The sequence below is a fragment of the Malus sylvestris genome, chromosome 10, assembly GCF_916048215.2.
Source record: "Malus sylvestris chromosome 10, drMalSylv7.2, whole genome shotgun sequence".
Lineage (NCBI taxonomy): Eukaryota > Viridiplantae > Streptophyta > Magnoliopsida > Rosales > Rosaceae > Malus > Malus sylvestris.
In genome coordinates this window covers 33,318,036-33,333,476 of record NC_062269.1, presented here as the reverse complement: position 1 = coordinate 33,333,476, position 15,441 = coordinate 33,318,036, and the positions used below count along the sequence as shown (strand labels likewise).

The 15,441-nt window shown below is 46.3% G+C and overlaps 1 long non-coding RNA gene across 1 annotated transcript; it reads right to left on the bottom strand.

Moving 5' to 3' along the window:
* Positions 1–2,559: 2,559 nt before the first annotated feature.
* LOC126586794 (uncharacterized) lies at positions 2,560–3,466 on the bottom strand. Its single transcript, XR_007610901.1, has 2 exons — positions 3,221–3,466; positions 2,560–2,896 (listed from the first exon to the last, which is right to left on the bottom strand). It is a non-coding gene; the product is annotated as an uncharacterized LOC126586794 (long non-coding RNA).
* Positions 3,467–15,441: the final 11,975 nt, after the last annotated feature.

Here is a 15,441-nt window from a genome sequence, read left to right as displayed (position 1 = left end):
AATCGACACCAAACTATATGGGCACAAGCAAGGTTCTAAAAAACGCTAGACACTAGTCGGGCGGTCGGCTGGTTTCTAGCGCCTAGGCGGTAAGGCGGGATCTAGGCGGGCGCCTAGGTGGCCTAGGCGAATTTAGGTAAATTTCTTGTATATCTTCTAAATAAGTACACATAAAAAATTATATTTGTATGAAATCCATGAATAAGATAATAAAAGAATGATAAAATACAAAAAAAGTATCTAACAAGTGTTCAAAATTTAAAAACACATTAAACATATATGCTATATAACTTAAGATATTTTAAATGATTATATCTTATTTTTGAAACATAAAAAGTAAAAATCTCACCCAAAACTGATCAGAAACCTATATATCAATTGAAAGTTGAGCTTGAGGTCAGGAAATCATGAAAAAACAATTATGAAGAGGTGCATGCATCCTTTCTTCCCCATTAAATAAAGCACCACGTGTGTGGTGGTGTGACCCCTCCCCTCCACCCATAGTCCCCATCACTCAAATCAGCCTAGAGACTCCCAAACCATTTTGACAAAACCGGAAAACTTTTCTTCTTTTTTATTCTTTCCTTTTCCTCATTGTCTTCGTTTTCTTTCTGTTTCCTCTTCTTCAGTTTGTCTTCCTTTTTTTTTTTTTTTTTCCGTTTTCCTTCTGTAAATTCTTCCTTTTTTTTTTTTTGGTTTCCTCTTCTTCTGTTTTGCATAGTAACCAACATTTTCGAGATCAACCGCTTCGCCTCCGTCTAAAACCATGGCGGACATTCAAACTCCGCCTTGAAAACCTTCATGTACAAGTTCATTAGATTCTCGACCTGGAACGGTAGAAATCCAGCCAGCAAAACAAACAGCACAACTTCGCACGACCAAATATCCGCCTTAAATATGTCGTACCCCTTCTTCCTCAGCACCTCCAGCGCCACATAAGCAGGAGTTCCACACTGGGTGTGCAGAAGCCCGTCGTTCCGGAGCTGCTTTGGCAGAGCGGAGAGTCCGAAGCCAGGAAACATTTCACTCCGCCTAGACCGCCGCCTAGACCGCCCAGGCCGCCTAAGAGCGCCTAGGTGGACGCCTAATAGCTCCCCGATTTTTCTTAACGATTTGGACCTAATCGGATCAGCACACCTACGCTCAGCGCCTAGGCGCCGCCTAGGCCGCTTTTTAGAATACTGGGCACAAGTACTCAAAACAAATGTACATCTTAATCGTAAATATAGTTCGGTTGTCAGAACGCCGCCTAGGCCGCTTTTTAGAACACTGGGCACAAGTACTCAAAACAAATGTACGTCTTAATCGTAAATATAGTTCGGCCGTCAGAATGCCGAACTTTAAATCCCACTTGCGAGTATCTAAACATAAAACAACTCAGCGTTCAATGTGCCGAGCCTGGTAACTTGTAACACCTCACTTTGCCGAGAAGGCTAATGAGATGACCTCTACCAACAAGAACTCGAAAATCCTTCTTCACCGAGACTTGGATAGATAACCAGTAGGCCTCGACGCAGTGATGTTTATCCAAACTTAAGGTGCTCTGTGGTCGGCTGATTCTACGGCAACAATGTTGTTTATCCAAACTGAAGGTGTTCACCGGTTGTCTTCACAGTGCTGTTTATCCAAACTAAAGATGTGTTGGCGAAAAAGAAAATAAAAATCTCAAGATGTTTGAGAGGTTTCGAGTAGAGTGAGGGTTTGCGCAGGGCAATTTGTGTGTTGAATTGGAGGGACTTAGAATGATACACCTCTTCCTTATTTATAGCAGCCAACCTTATCATGGCCGAACCAAGACTATACTCGGATTAGGATTCTTTATCCTAATCTAACCACGTCTCAGCCAATCCTACCTTTATTAGGACTTTGAACCAAACTCTTTATCTGGCAGCATTCACTTCTCAAATCTCAGCATCCTTATTCCATTAAGACTCCTTATCATACTAGGACTCGACCCATTCGCTTTTATCCAGTCTAAACCTTCTTGCAATAGGACTCGACCGACCTGACTAGGCGGCTTATGACCACTGGACGGCCCATATTATTTTTGGAAAAGCTTTTGATAGAACATAAACCTACGCTCAGCCCAATAATATTATTTTGGGCCCAAACAATTACATAATAAATTTAAAGAACTATTATTAGCACTCCACAAATCTCATTAAAACTATAAAAACGCCTAGGCGCTAGATCCATTCCCACTGCTCGCCTAGCGCATTTTAAAACCATGCCTAACATTGTTAATAAGAACAACATTTTTGCGTAACTTTTTTTAGCATCCCTTTTTTCCACAAAAGATTATATAGTAGGTAACAACAGTTATTTTGGATTTAACTTTTTCGTCCATTCATTCGTTTTTCAACTTTTCAACTAAGCATTAAGGATTTGTTTGAGACTTTCTCTGTAAAAAGCAGTTTTGCTTGTAAATACTTATTGGAATTAACTTGGCTACTGAACAATTCAGCAGTCATTCCTACTTATACCCAATCATGTGTGGACAAGTGTCCAAATTTTGATTAAAAAAATCAAAACTTGAATACGTATCCATCCGAGATTGGGTGTAAGCAGGAGTGGCCGCTGAAAATTGAGCAGCCAAGTCTTGTTGATACTTATTTATAAGTGTTTTATTACAAACATGTAGAAAAATTTAGTACAAACAAAGATACTAATCATTCTTCTGACAGGCTTGCTTGGAGATATTCGCCTAACCATCCTTCTCACAAGCTTATCGACGTGGCACTTTGAACCAATGCAACAGCGACACATATAATTTATAGCTATTATCCCGATCCCGGTGGTTTAGAACCTATTGGTACGTCTATTGGATCTTTCCCTGCCAAAATCATCTCCATTTGCGGATGCGACCTACTGATGATCATCTTCCGTGCTGCATTCTCTGCAATAGCAAAAAGAAACTTTTCATCGTTACAGATGACTAGATGTTTGTTAAGGGCTCGTTCAACAACCATTTAAATTTTAAATTTTTAGTTTTTCAGTTTTATTTTTGTGAAACTTGTTTGATAAGTGTTAAAAAATTTTGAAAATTGAAACCGAAAACAAAGCATATATATATATATATATATATATATATATATATATATATAAAACTTTCAGTATTTTGTTCTTTTGAAATTAAAAATAAAATAGATATCAAACGGCCAAAACAATAATTTAATGCATATGAGATATAATATGAGAGATAAGAGAGAGGGAGGGTAACCGTGTATTGGATCTTCTGAAACATCGGCAACAACTAATTTTGATGATAACAATAGCAATACAAGGAAGGGAACCATTTTCATTAGTAGAGGTATAAAGTTTGGCTCCTTCATTCCCCTAGCCAAGCTAGTAAGCTAAATGCGACCTACACCACAACGCGATATATATATAATATAAATGCGACCTGCACCAAAACGCGTTTTATCTGACCAAATGTTAGTGCTAGGTCAAGGTTTCTACGTTTGCATGCCCATTAAGTCATCCAACTTTATGTCAAAGTAAAATGCTAAGAAGACTCTTTTAAAGTGAAACACTTTATAAATTTTATATCATCTCACGTTAATTCTTCTTTTAATATTATAAATCGCTGTTCAAAAAACATGAAATGACAGAGAAGTCATAAAGAGTTTTTTTAGCATTTCTCTTATGTCCAAATGACTTGCAATAATTTGGTGTTAATGGAACTGTCAAAATCACGTTTTGATGAAATTAGGGCAAACGAAATTTCTTGTTATTATGTTGGAGGTTTTCAATATCTAAATTTTTCAATGTCAAATGTCAATGCCTGATTTTTTTGATCGGAAAATATAATATGTAATTAAGCATGGAAGAAAATAAAATACAGTCTGATTGGACCAGAATTAAGGAGCCCGTCAATGTCATAGTTTGAATCTTCCAACGCCCCGACTGACTCATGCTAATGCATGCTCCTCACTAGGGCTGGGCACGGGCCGGTCCGGGCCTATTTCTGAAGGGACCGGACCGGACTCTGAATTAAAGGAGATGGGACGGGCCGGGTCGGGCATTACAATTCTGAAAAATAGGAACCGGACCTTACCCGGTCCGGTTGAAACGGGCTGGTTCGGTCCAGGTACACGGGTTTTTTATTTTTATTTTTTGCTGTTTAAAAATGATTGCTACACAGATTGCAGTTTGAAAAAAAATTGCACATATTGCACAAATTGCAGTTTGAAAAAACTGCACATATTCCAGTTTACACAGATTGCAGTTTACACAGTTTGCATAGATTGCACAGATTCCAATTTACACAGATTGCAGTTTGCACAAAAACAGATTGCACAGATTGCAGTTTGCTGTTTGCAGTTTGCATTTTGCAGTGCACAGATTGAAAAAAAAAAAAAAGCAGACTGCAGTATTGCACATATTGCAATTGCACAAATTCAATACATCCAAAATAACATTGCATCGTCCAACATCTAAAGATTAAATCAACATACAAAACATCTGAAACCGAGAGTCCAAGACCACATCCGCAATAAATTTCAAATTAACATCCAACGCCCAAGTTCCAACAACAATCCTCATTGAATCTGTAAGCAAAAATAGAATATAAACATGACATTTGCAGCATAGATACAACCAGATACATTTGCAGCATAGATACAACCAAGAAAAAAACATTTGCAGCATAGATGTTAGAAGATTTTGATCTTTATTTCATCACCATTATGGTGCATAAGAAGGAATGCTTTAATTGCCTACCCAATCTCCTCAACAAAATGCAATCTCTTCGGTTAAGTTGTCCCCCACCATAAAACAGACAACAATAAAAACCAGACTACATGAACAATACAATTTCTTCTTACATACAGGACCTTCAATATAAATCAGAATATCCAAAAAAAAGTACCTTTCCAATCGAAGAATATGGATCATAAAATTGAGAAAATAGTCAGCCTACGTGGTGAACAAAATCTAACTTTATTCCGTAACTAGTCCTCACCCAAATATCGTTTTCAAAGATCCTCGTGTTTCTCTCAAACCAAGAAACCCCAAAAATTGCTGGCATACAGCACCTTCACAAAAGCCTTCATATCACCACCAAACTACTTATGTACCCTGCAGGAATTACCCAACTTACATTTCCTTCCCTACACAATCTCAGCCACACATATAAAGCTATAGGATAATGATAAAACACATGATCTACACTTCCTCCCAAGAGTACTTGTCAATTCAAGAATCAATACTCATTCAGACCACAAACATCCAATTGTTCAAAAAAATAAAAAATAAAAAATAATCTTACACACTGCAAAAATCAAATAGACAGAAGTCTGCCGATTATTTAAAAGCAACAAATGATTAGGACGTCCAAAACTCTATCACTCGTAGAACAATTATATTCAAACGCAAAATTTAAAACTACTGTAGAATGTTCAATATCCAGAACCAATGGAATTGCATCAGAAGGGTGAGGAAAGACAAGCTGAGAATGGAACAAAACTGCAATAAAGTATAATGAATGCTTATCAAAAAGAAAGAATAATGAATGCCATGCACTAAAAACATGTGTAGTGCCAATCATTAAGATTACTAATATAAAAGAACTGATCATGAACTTCAAAATCTTGATCAAAATCTTCTCCACGGAAATGAGCGATATTAAGAACAAAGTAAAACCCACAATCTTCTCTACTGCTGTTGACCCTAGAAATTACAAAGCCTACGTGGCGCGCAGGCCGAATATATTCTAAGCTAACTACGTCCTTCGGTGATTGCGGGGCGTGCCAACTCGTCGGCCGAGGCTCGGCCGAGGAGTAAATTTGATGATGCTGCGTTGGGTCGCGCTACTGACTTCTGCGTCTTGCAATTGCGGCCGAGAAAGGAACGCGTCTCGGCCTCTTGGGTTCTCGAGCCTGAAGACAAGGCTGCTATTTCTTACAAAGTTCACGAACCGAATTCGGCTTGCAATGTGCCGAATGTAATAACTGTAACACCTCACCTCGCCGAGAAGGCTAATGAGATGACCTCGACCAACAAGGATTCGAAAACCCTTCTCGACCGAGACTTGGATAGGCAATCGACCGTTCTCGCCGCAGTGCTGTTGATGCCAACGGAAGATACTGCGAGACCGACCGACTCTACGGTGACAGAGCTATCTATGCCGACTTAAGATATCACCGGTTGCTTCCACAGTGTTGTTGATGCCAACGGAAGATGTGTCAGCGAAAAAGGAAAAGAAAAAGATCTCAAGTTGTGAGAGTTTGCGCAGGGCAATTTTTGTGTTGATTTGCAGGGGGGCCCTTCCTGATGCACAGCGTCCCCTATTTATAGTACTGAACCTTAAGTCCGAGTTTAAATCCTACTCGGACTAGGTTTCCCTCTCCGGATCACTTCGACCAGTCCTACATCTACTAGGACTATGAACCTAGTCCTTAGCTAAGCTGGATTAGTTTCCTGGATATCCGATCCCGTCGAGACTCCCCATTGCACTAGGATTCGTCCTAACCGCCCTAGGTTTGGACGCCCACGTGTTGACCGATCCATGGTCCTTCTGCCGCCCGGCCTCCTGGACCGAGAGTGATCCTACCCTCGGCCCAAGCTATTATTTTGGGCCCAAACATTGCCCCCTCGCTTCTGAGGTCCTCAGCCTGAACCCTTCGGCCGAGTTTCGGCCTTGAAGAAGCGAATCTATCACTCAGGATCCTAATACCCGAGTTCCAAGGCGCATTTATTGAGCACGATCGCACGATCTTGATCCTGCTAACCCACTCGCCACGTGGCGCCCTCTAACATGACCAATCCCCCATAATGACGTCTAAGGCGTGCGGCAGCCTGAACTGCCTTGCCATTATGACCACCATCTCAATCCGCGAGCCACTACCTCAGTCCGTGAGCCCACTTGTCATCGTGCGGGCGTCGAACCGTCTTTCGTCATTAATTTCGCCGTCACACGCAATCATGCGCCCCCAAAACCCTAAAACCTTCGGTCTTCTCAACCGCGTTCCCCAAAGGTTCATTATGATCAGTAACTCCTTCGGTCGATTTTGCCCTTTGTTTTGAATTTCGAACGATTGCTCTTCCCCCATAACTCTATAAATACCGAAAATCCCTCATTTGTATTTTTACGCTCTCAAACTTCCTGAAATCCTCTGCCATTGATTTCTAGTGCATTTATCCTATTCCAAGTCTTCGTCTTTAAATCCCCAACCCAGACAACCCTTCTACTCCGTGCTTCTTTCTCACAATGGCGTCCTTCATCTCCAAGCTTTCCAGGGAATGTGACCAACATCAGAAGATTATTGATCGGAGCTCTATCAAGACCATCCGGTTTGAAAACGACATGAGCACCCAGTACCAAATCCTGGGTCCTCTCTTCAAGGCTACAATACCGCCGACTATCATCGGCCTTCTGCAGGAGCACTGCCTAACACCCTTGCTTCAAGGGTTTGAATGGTCGCGATGGGATGCGGCTAAACCCCAGGGTTCCTGGCCTTCGACGACCACATCCTGGGCAGCCTGGGTCGTTCGAATGGAACGACTCTTCGGCGAGCAGTGGAAGGCCCTTGGCATCTACGACGCCATCCTCCTTTCGTCTATGGAAATCGTCCCCGACAAGGAGCTTCTCCAAGCCGCTCTGTGCTTCTGGTGCTCGGCCACCAACACAATGGTCCTTCCTCTGGGTCCCATTGTTCCCACCATCCTGGATATCACTGCCATTCTGGGGACTTCGGCGACCGGGATCCCCGTCGACGCGACCCTCTCTGGGCATAGGTCGAATATCGACCTGAAAACGCTCTTCGATCGTCGGGCCTTCGAGACCTTGAACCGTGACGGTCACATCCCGTCGAAGGAAGATATTCAGAAGCTCCACAAGAACTTCTGTAATTACAACACCCTTTATCTTCACTTCGCCGGTCGAGGAGAAGAGGATCTGCGAGAATGAGAGCATGAAGCCTTCCTCTTCTACTGGTACAACAAATACATTTGTTGTACCAAGTCAAACAAGTGCTTGGTCGAGAACATGCCGGTAGCCGAAGCCCTGGCTAGTGGTCACGTCTTGGCACTGAGTTCCAACATTCTCGCCCAACTTTTCCGCTGCCTGGCCGAGGCGACCCTCCATAAGGTCGACCCACACCAGAATGGTCCTCTCTGGGTCTTCCAACTCTGGCTGCAGGTATACTTCGCCTCCCTTCGGCCGGCCATAGCTGAATTCTCACCAACAGAGGCGCTTGGACCTCAGCTGGCCTCTCGACCGACACCTCCCCATCAAGCCGAAGAGGTATTTCGGTACCTCTTCGCTCTCGACGACTTCTCCAACGACGAGTTCCTCATATGTCGTCGTCGGGACTATCCTTCTTCCATCAGGCTGCCTACCTCCCCATGGAGCGCGGAGGAGGACGCCGATCTTCGTCAGACCTGGGGATCATTTGTGCTTGCTCGCGACCTCCCTCTCGGCTGTGATGGGAAACGGTCAGGTTGGGAAGTATATCATCCGAACTTCCTTGCCCGACAGCTCGGCTACCTTCAGGGCTGCCCTATCCCCCTTCTCTCCTTCCGAACGGTCCTAAGCCGTGGACGCGAGCCTCGTTCCTCTGAGAAGGAGTGTAGAACCGCCGTGAGGGAGTTCCAAGAGCGCTGCCAAAAATTCCGCCTTCGACCAGCCACCCCGGAAACCCATTGCACCGACACCTTTGGTGAGTGGTGGGAGAAATACACCCAGGAATTCCTTGGTACGCCGGTCGAAGATGTGCTTAGCAGACTCTTCGGTGACCGGCCTAAGAAGGCCTCGGCCCCCCATCCTCAAGGTATCTGTTCCATCTTTTTTCCTTTCCATCAACCTTGCATATTAATTTGCCTTGCTGAATTGTCTTTATCTTTTTAGGTAGCCGGCCTTTGAGAAAGACGGAGGCAGTTGCCGCTGCCACGGCCGGGAAAAAATCGGTCGTGGCACTAAAGGACAAACCCGCTGGTAGGGCCGCACTGGACAAACCCGCTGGTAGGGCCGTGCTGATCAAACGGCCTCGCCAAGAGGTCGAGCCGGCTGTCGAACCTTCCCCGCCTGCCAAGCGGGTCAAACAAATGGCGAAGAAAGGTCCACGGGAGATCCACGTTATCTCCAGTCACACGACGACTCCCAGTGCTTCCCTTTCTCCCGCCGCCGGCCATTCTGTGGTCGAGAAACAGCCGGCTTCGGCCGCAGAGACGGCCCCAGCGCGACCTGCCTCTGTGGCCGGCAAATCAGTTGTCCCTCCCTCTGTCGAGAAGGCACCTGTCTCACAACAGGCGGCTTCTACGACCGAAGAAACCTCTCCCAAGAATCCAAAGCCCCCGGTCTTCGTGTTGGAAAAGAGTGAGGGGAGCGACGAGGTCCCGCTGGCGCATCGTCCTCATACTCGTCGACAACCTCCTCCAGTACCAGAGATGGCGGTCCAAACCGGCCCTTCTTCGGCTAATCGTGGCAAGCGCACGGTCGAAAAACCGACCCCGGTGGCCGAACCTCTCGTTCCTTCTCAGGACCAGGGCGTCCCTGCCACCTCTGAAGCAGCTACGCCAGTCGGCCCATCGGCAGCCGACCGTGGCAAATGGCTGCTCGAGGAACCCGAGGCCACGGCGGAATCGCCGGTCCATCCTCAAGACCAAGGCTTCCACATTCCTCCACAGGAAGTCACCTCGGCTTTTGTAAGTACCTTCAATTGTCTCCTCCTGATTGCTTTTCTGCTTTAGAATTCTAAACAAGGAAAATACTAAATGTCAGGTGCCTGTACATTCTTTTCACCGTCAATTCTATGCGCCGAAGGGCGTTATCTATATTTCCTGGCCGCCTCAGTGGCCATCAAACGTAGATAACCTCCATCGGCCGCGTGAAGTGAGAAGCAATTTGAGACACTGGGCTCGGCCATTGAGTTCTTTAGGTTCGAGCAACGATCCTGGAGACATGGCCGAGGTCTCCTCTCGGCAGGTTAAAAATGAAACTTTCTTGCTACTCCTGTCATGACTTCCTTCAAACTCAACCCAATTTGTATGTGCAGGCTTCGTGGGAGGTCGAATTCAAAGCCCTCCTCTCCAGTACTACTGCAGAGTCTGGTCCTTCGGCCGCTACGGCCGAAGCTGCCGATCCAAGCGCCCTAACCCAGTTGCGAGAAGTCATGTCGCTCTCGTCATCGCAAGTACTTGAGCGCAACGGTCTTGATCTGCTCGGCGTGTGTCTGAACGACCTTGGAGCCGACGGTCGCCTGAGCGGAGATGCCATTGTTCGGGCATCGTCTGCCTTGGAGCGCGTTCGGGAGACATTTAGCATCTTCCAGACTGCTCTGAAGGCCGAACAGGACCTGCAAGCCGCCACGGACGTTCAAGACACCCTTCGTCCGAAGATTGACGATCTACGGGCAAAAGGAGAAGCGTTAGCCGAGCTCGACCGTCAGATGGCCGAACTAGCAAAACGCCGGTCGGCCATTGCTTCTGAGCTTGCGAGGGACTTCGAGTCAGGCGGGAAGGATCGCCTAACTGAGTATGCGGCGACCAAAAAACGGGTCGAGCGCCTGAGGCTAGACAAAAAGAATCGGCAAGCCGAAGTCATCATGGCCGACGTGCGGTGGTTGGAGTTGAAAGCTCTGCTCAACACTCTTCTTCCCTCGTCTCCTTGAATGTATTCGACCTACTCATTTTTGTAATACCTATCAATTTTAATGGAATGATTTTTTTCTACTGGTACAACAAATTTTTTTTTTTATTCACGCATTTCCCATGTGACCGGATAGTATTTCTTCAAGAACTTCCCATTAATCGGTAATTTGTGAACTACTCCAGTCCGGTCTTTAAGATGATACGCCCATTTGCCGTATACCTTATGCACAATGAACGGCCCTTCCCAATTCGGCGATCATTTGCCAAACCTAGGATCTTTTATTCCTACGGGCAACACCGTTTGCCATACCAATTCATCCTCGCCGAACGTTTTCTGTCGTACCTTTTGATTATAGGCTCGCTCGGCAATCTGTTTTTGTGCCACCAGTAAGTTATAAGCGTCCAGCCGCGCCTCTTCCAAATCTTCTGGTTCCTGTCTCATGGACTGATTATATTCGGCGCTAAACAAACTACTTTGTTCAATTAATCGCAACGAATTCACGCTCAACTCGACTGGTAGCACCGCATCGTGTCCATAGGTCAATGCGTATGGGGTTGTTGCAGTCGCCGATCGGGGCGACGTTCGGTATGCCCATAATGCCTCGTTCAACTTCAAATGCCACATGCCAGGCCTTTCTTTTATTATTTTTTCGAGGATGCCAATCAACACTTTATTACTTACCTCGGCCTGCCCATTCGCCTGTGGATAATACGGTGTGGACTGTTCCAGCCGAATTTTCAAATTGGCCGTGTATTCCTTAAACCTTTCGGCTGTGAAGATTGTTCCATTGTCGGTTATGATCGTTTCTGGCACACCGAACCGGGTCACAATGTGTTCTTCCACGAAATCGCAAACTTCTTTAGATGTTAACTCGGCATATGATTTTGCTTCGACCCACTTAGTAAAGTAATCAGTTGCGACTATTATCCATGCATGCTTAGCAGCACCAGAAGTCGGCGTGATTTTGCCGATTACGTCCATGGCCCATCCTCTAAACGGCCACGGCTTAATGACTGAATGTAGCGATTCAGCCGGGACCCTTTGTATAGGCCCATGGATTTGGCACTGCACGCATCCTCGTGCAAACTCGATACAATCTTTCAGTATTCTCGGCCAAAAATAACCGTGTCGTCGGAGTAGCCATCGCATTTTCCGTCCAGACTGGTGAGCTCCGCATACCCCTTCATGAACCTCTGCGATCGCTCGAGCACTCTCTTGGGGGCCGAGGCATAGCAATAACAAACCATCCTCGCCCTTTCGGTACAACTCGTTCTGGTACGTGACATAGTTCGTGGCGTGGGCCCGCGTCCTGCGACTATATTTTCCGTTAGGATTGTCAAGTTACTGCATAATGGGCTTTCTCCAATCATCTGGTACCGCCTCGGCCGAGCAAATTTCTATAGAGTCCTACCGATCCAACAACGAAGGTAGGGACATGACCCTGGTGGGTATCACATTGTCTCGACGGAGGATTTGCTGATCAACCAAGGCCGGGTATAATTGTTGTAATATTGGTATCTCCCGGCTTAGCTTGCCCCCCAGGAGTTGTGCACCGGAGGCGATTTGAGCCAACTCGTCTGCGTCGGTATTATGAACCCGAGAAACATGCTCGAATGTAATACCGTCAAATGACTCGGCCAAATAGCTGGCGACCATGTGGTAAGGCGCCAGAGTACAACTCATGCAGCGAAAAGACCCATTAATTTGGTTAATCACTAGTTCAGAATCCCCGAGGACGAGGACACGAGTGGCATGTAGGTCAAGAAGAAGGCCTAGACCAATGACCAGAGCCTCGTATTCGGCCTGATTATTGGTGCAGTCGAAATCCAATTTGAGCGAAAAATACCAACGATCGTTGTGAGGAGATTGAATGACGATGCCTGCGCCGGCCGAGGACGAAGTACTGGAACCATCGAAATACATCGTCCAATAGTTGTCGCGGGTCACCACCATGCCAATCTCGACATCAGCACCCCCGAAATCGTAAGGCGAAGGGTGCTGGGCAAGGAAATCGGCCAACGCCTGTCCTTTCACAGCTTTTTACGGCACGTATTGCAAACTAAACTCGGACAACGCCATCGTCCATTTCCCAATTCGGCCCTTCACAATTGGCCGGGTAAGCATGTACCGGATAACGTCGGTCTGGGCAATGACTTGGGTGACCGACGGGAGCATGTAATGCCGAAGCTTGGATGCAGCGAAGAACACGGCGAGACAGAGCTTCTCAACGGCGGAATAATTGATCTCCGGAGGACTCAGATTACGGCTGAGGTAGAAGATAGCCTGTTCCCGTCCGACATCGTTGTCTTGCGCGAGGAGGCAACCGATGGACTCGTCGGCCGCCGAAATGTACAGCTTGAGAGGCTTACCGCGCTGAGGAGGGACCAGGATATGTGGGTTTGTAAGGGAAACCTTGATCTGCGTGAACGCCGCCTGGTGCTCCTCATTCCACATGAACTTATCTGAGTCCTTGAGCTTCAAAAGTGTGGAAAATGCTTTCATTTTACCTGCCGAATTAGCAATAAATCGATGTAAAAAATTGATCTGGCCGAGTAAGGACTGTAATTGTTTCTTCGTTGTTGGGGGTGGGGCGGTGATGATTGCGCGTGCCTTATTCTCATCGACTTCAATCCCACGATGATGTACGAGGAAACCAAGAAAATTCCCGGCCGATACACCGAAGGCACACTTGGCAGGATTCATCTTGAGGTTGTGCTGACGCATACGGAGGAAAGCCTGTCGGAGATCGTCCAGATGTGTCTGTCGGCGTTTAGATTTGACGACAACATCGTCGATATAAACTTCGACGATGGTGCCAATTAAATCATGGAAGATGGTGTTCATCGCCCGTTGGTACGTGGCGCCGGCATTCTTGAGGCCGAATGGCATGACAACCCATTCGTAAGTACCGAGTGCCCCCGGGCAACGGAAAGCAGTTTTGTGCACATCGGCTTCGGCAATAAATATTTGGTTGTATCCGGCATGTCCATCCATAAAGGATAAGATCGCATGATTCGCCGCGGCATCGATTAACAAATCTGAAATCGGCATTGTATACTCATCTTTGGGCGTTGCCAGATTCAGATTTCGAAAATCGGTGCAAATGTGCAGGGCACCACTTTTCTTTAAGACAGGAACAATATTCGCCAACCATTCGACATATCGAGCTGTCCGAATGAACCCGGCTTTCAAAAGCCGAACTAGTTCGTCCTTGACACTGAGTTGTACTTCGGTCGAGAATCGACGAGGTGGCTGACGAAAAGGCTTGAACCCGGGCTTAATACGTAATTCATGCTCGACTAAAGCACGATCTAAGCCGGGCATTTCATGATAACTCCAAGCAAAACAATCTTTGAATTCCGTAAGCAAGGCCCGCAACTCGTCCTTCATTTGTTGAGGAAGTAACGCACTAATAAACAAAAGTCGTGGGTCATCGGCCGTCCCAACATTAATCTCTTCCAAAGGGTCCTTAACAAGGGGCCGATGATCTTCGAGCTCGGCCGGGGCGGCTCGAATTTTATCAAAAGATAATACAGGCCCATTATCTCCCTCAGCAAGGAACTCGACGAGGTTAACGCCCGAATTTGGTTGTTTAGATATCGTATACCAATGGGCCAGCAGTCGTTCCATAGTAGATGAAACCGCGGCCCTACGTGCTTCCCGATCGGTGTCAAACATCGGTTTCGGGGAGAAAGTTAGCTACTCCGAGTCTCGCCGAATCCTGCTGGACAGTCTCGGCGCCAACCTCGATAGCTTTCTGAACGGAAATCCGAGTCGGCCGTCCCTCTTCATTGAAGCCTTGCAACGTAATATAGCCGACGTGATCGTCATAATACCGTGCTTGAATCATGTTGGCTTCGAAGGGCTGGCTATCGGCCGGATGAATAGTGACCGATTTGCCGTCCCAAAAGACAAGCACTTGGTACAATGAGGAAGGAATACAACTAGTTTGATGAATCCAATCTCGGGCGAGCAGTGCATTATACTCGGTTTTGGAATCAACCACGAAAAAGGCGGTCATATGGGTACGACCGGCAATATTCACAGTTAACGGAAGCACACCTTTGGTGTGGGATTTGTCGCCGACAAAACTACTCATTGTGATTCCTGACGGAATAAGCTCGTCATCTGAACGGCGTAAGGCCTTCATGATGTTCAGGGGCATGATATTGACAGTAGCTCCACAATCGACAAAAACTTTAGAAACCGGATATCCCTCGATGTGTGCCGTTACATACAATGGCTTTAAATGGTGAAGCTTGGCCGATGATAAACGAGGGAACAATTCGGCCAAAGCAGCCTTTAAACTATCATCTTTTGTTGTTGGCTCGCCTTCAGCAATTGATACGAAATCAACATGGCCGGTTTCCTCAGCAACCACATCTCCATCGAGGAAATTTGGCTGAGCCGTGCTTGATTGAAAATCGGCAGGTAACACATGGACCATACTGATTTCCATATTATCCAGGACTGACGGGCCCAACTGGTCAAGACCTTCTTCGTTCGGTTGGTCAGCGACTACGGATTCAGTTATCGTCAGAGTCGGACAACGAGATTCTTCCGTCCCTTCTTCAATAATGTCACTCGGCGGAGCCGCTTCGGCCACTTGTTGGTTCTGCGCGACCGCCTCAGGTAAGGTCGAGATTGACAATGAACTTGGGGTCAAAACCTGAACCTGCTCCTGGTAGTGTAGCCGAGCATCCCTAGTGTCAAGATAAGCATCCAGACGGGCAATACGGGCGATTTCATCGGTCGTAAGGCCGAAGAGAGAAACTGCCGAAAATACTTCAAAGTGATACCGTAAATACTGAAGGTCCTCCAACGAGAAAGGAAGGTCAGCGACATCGATA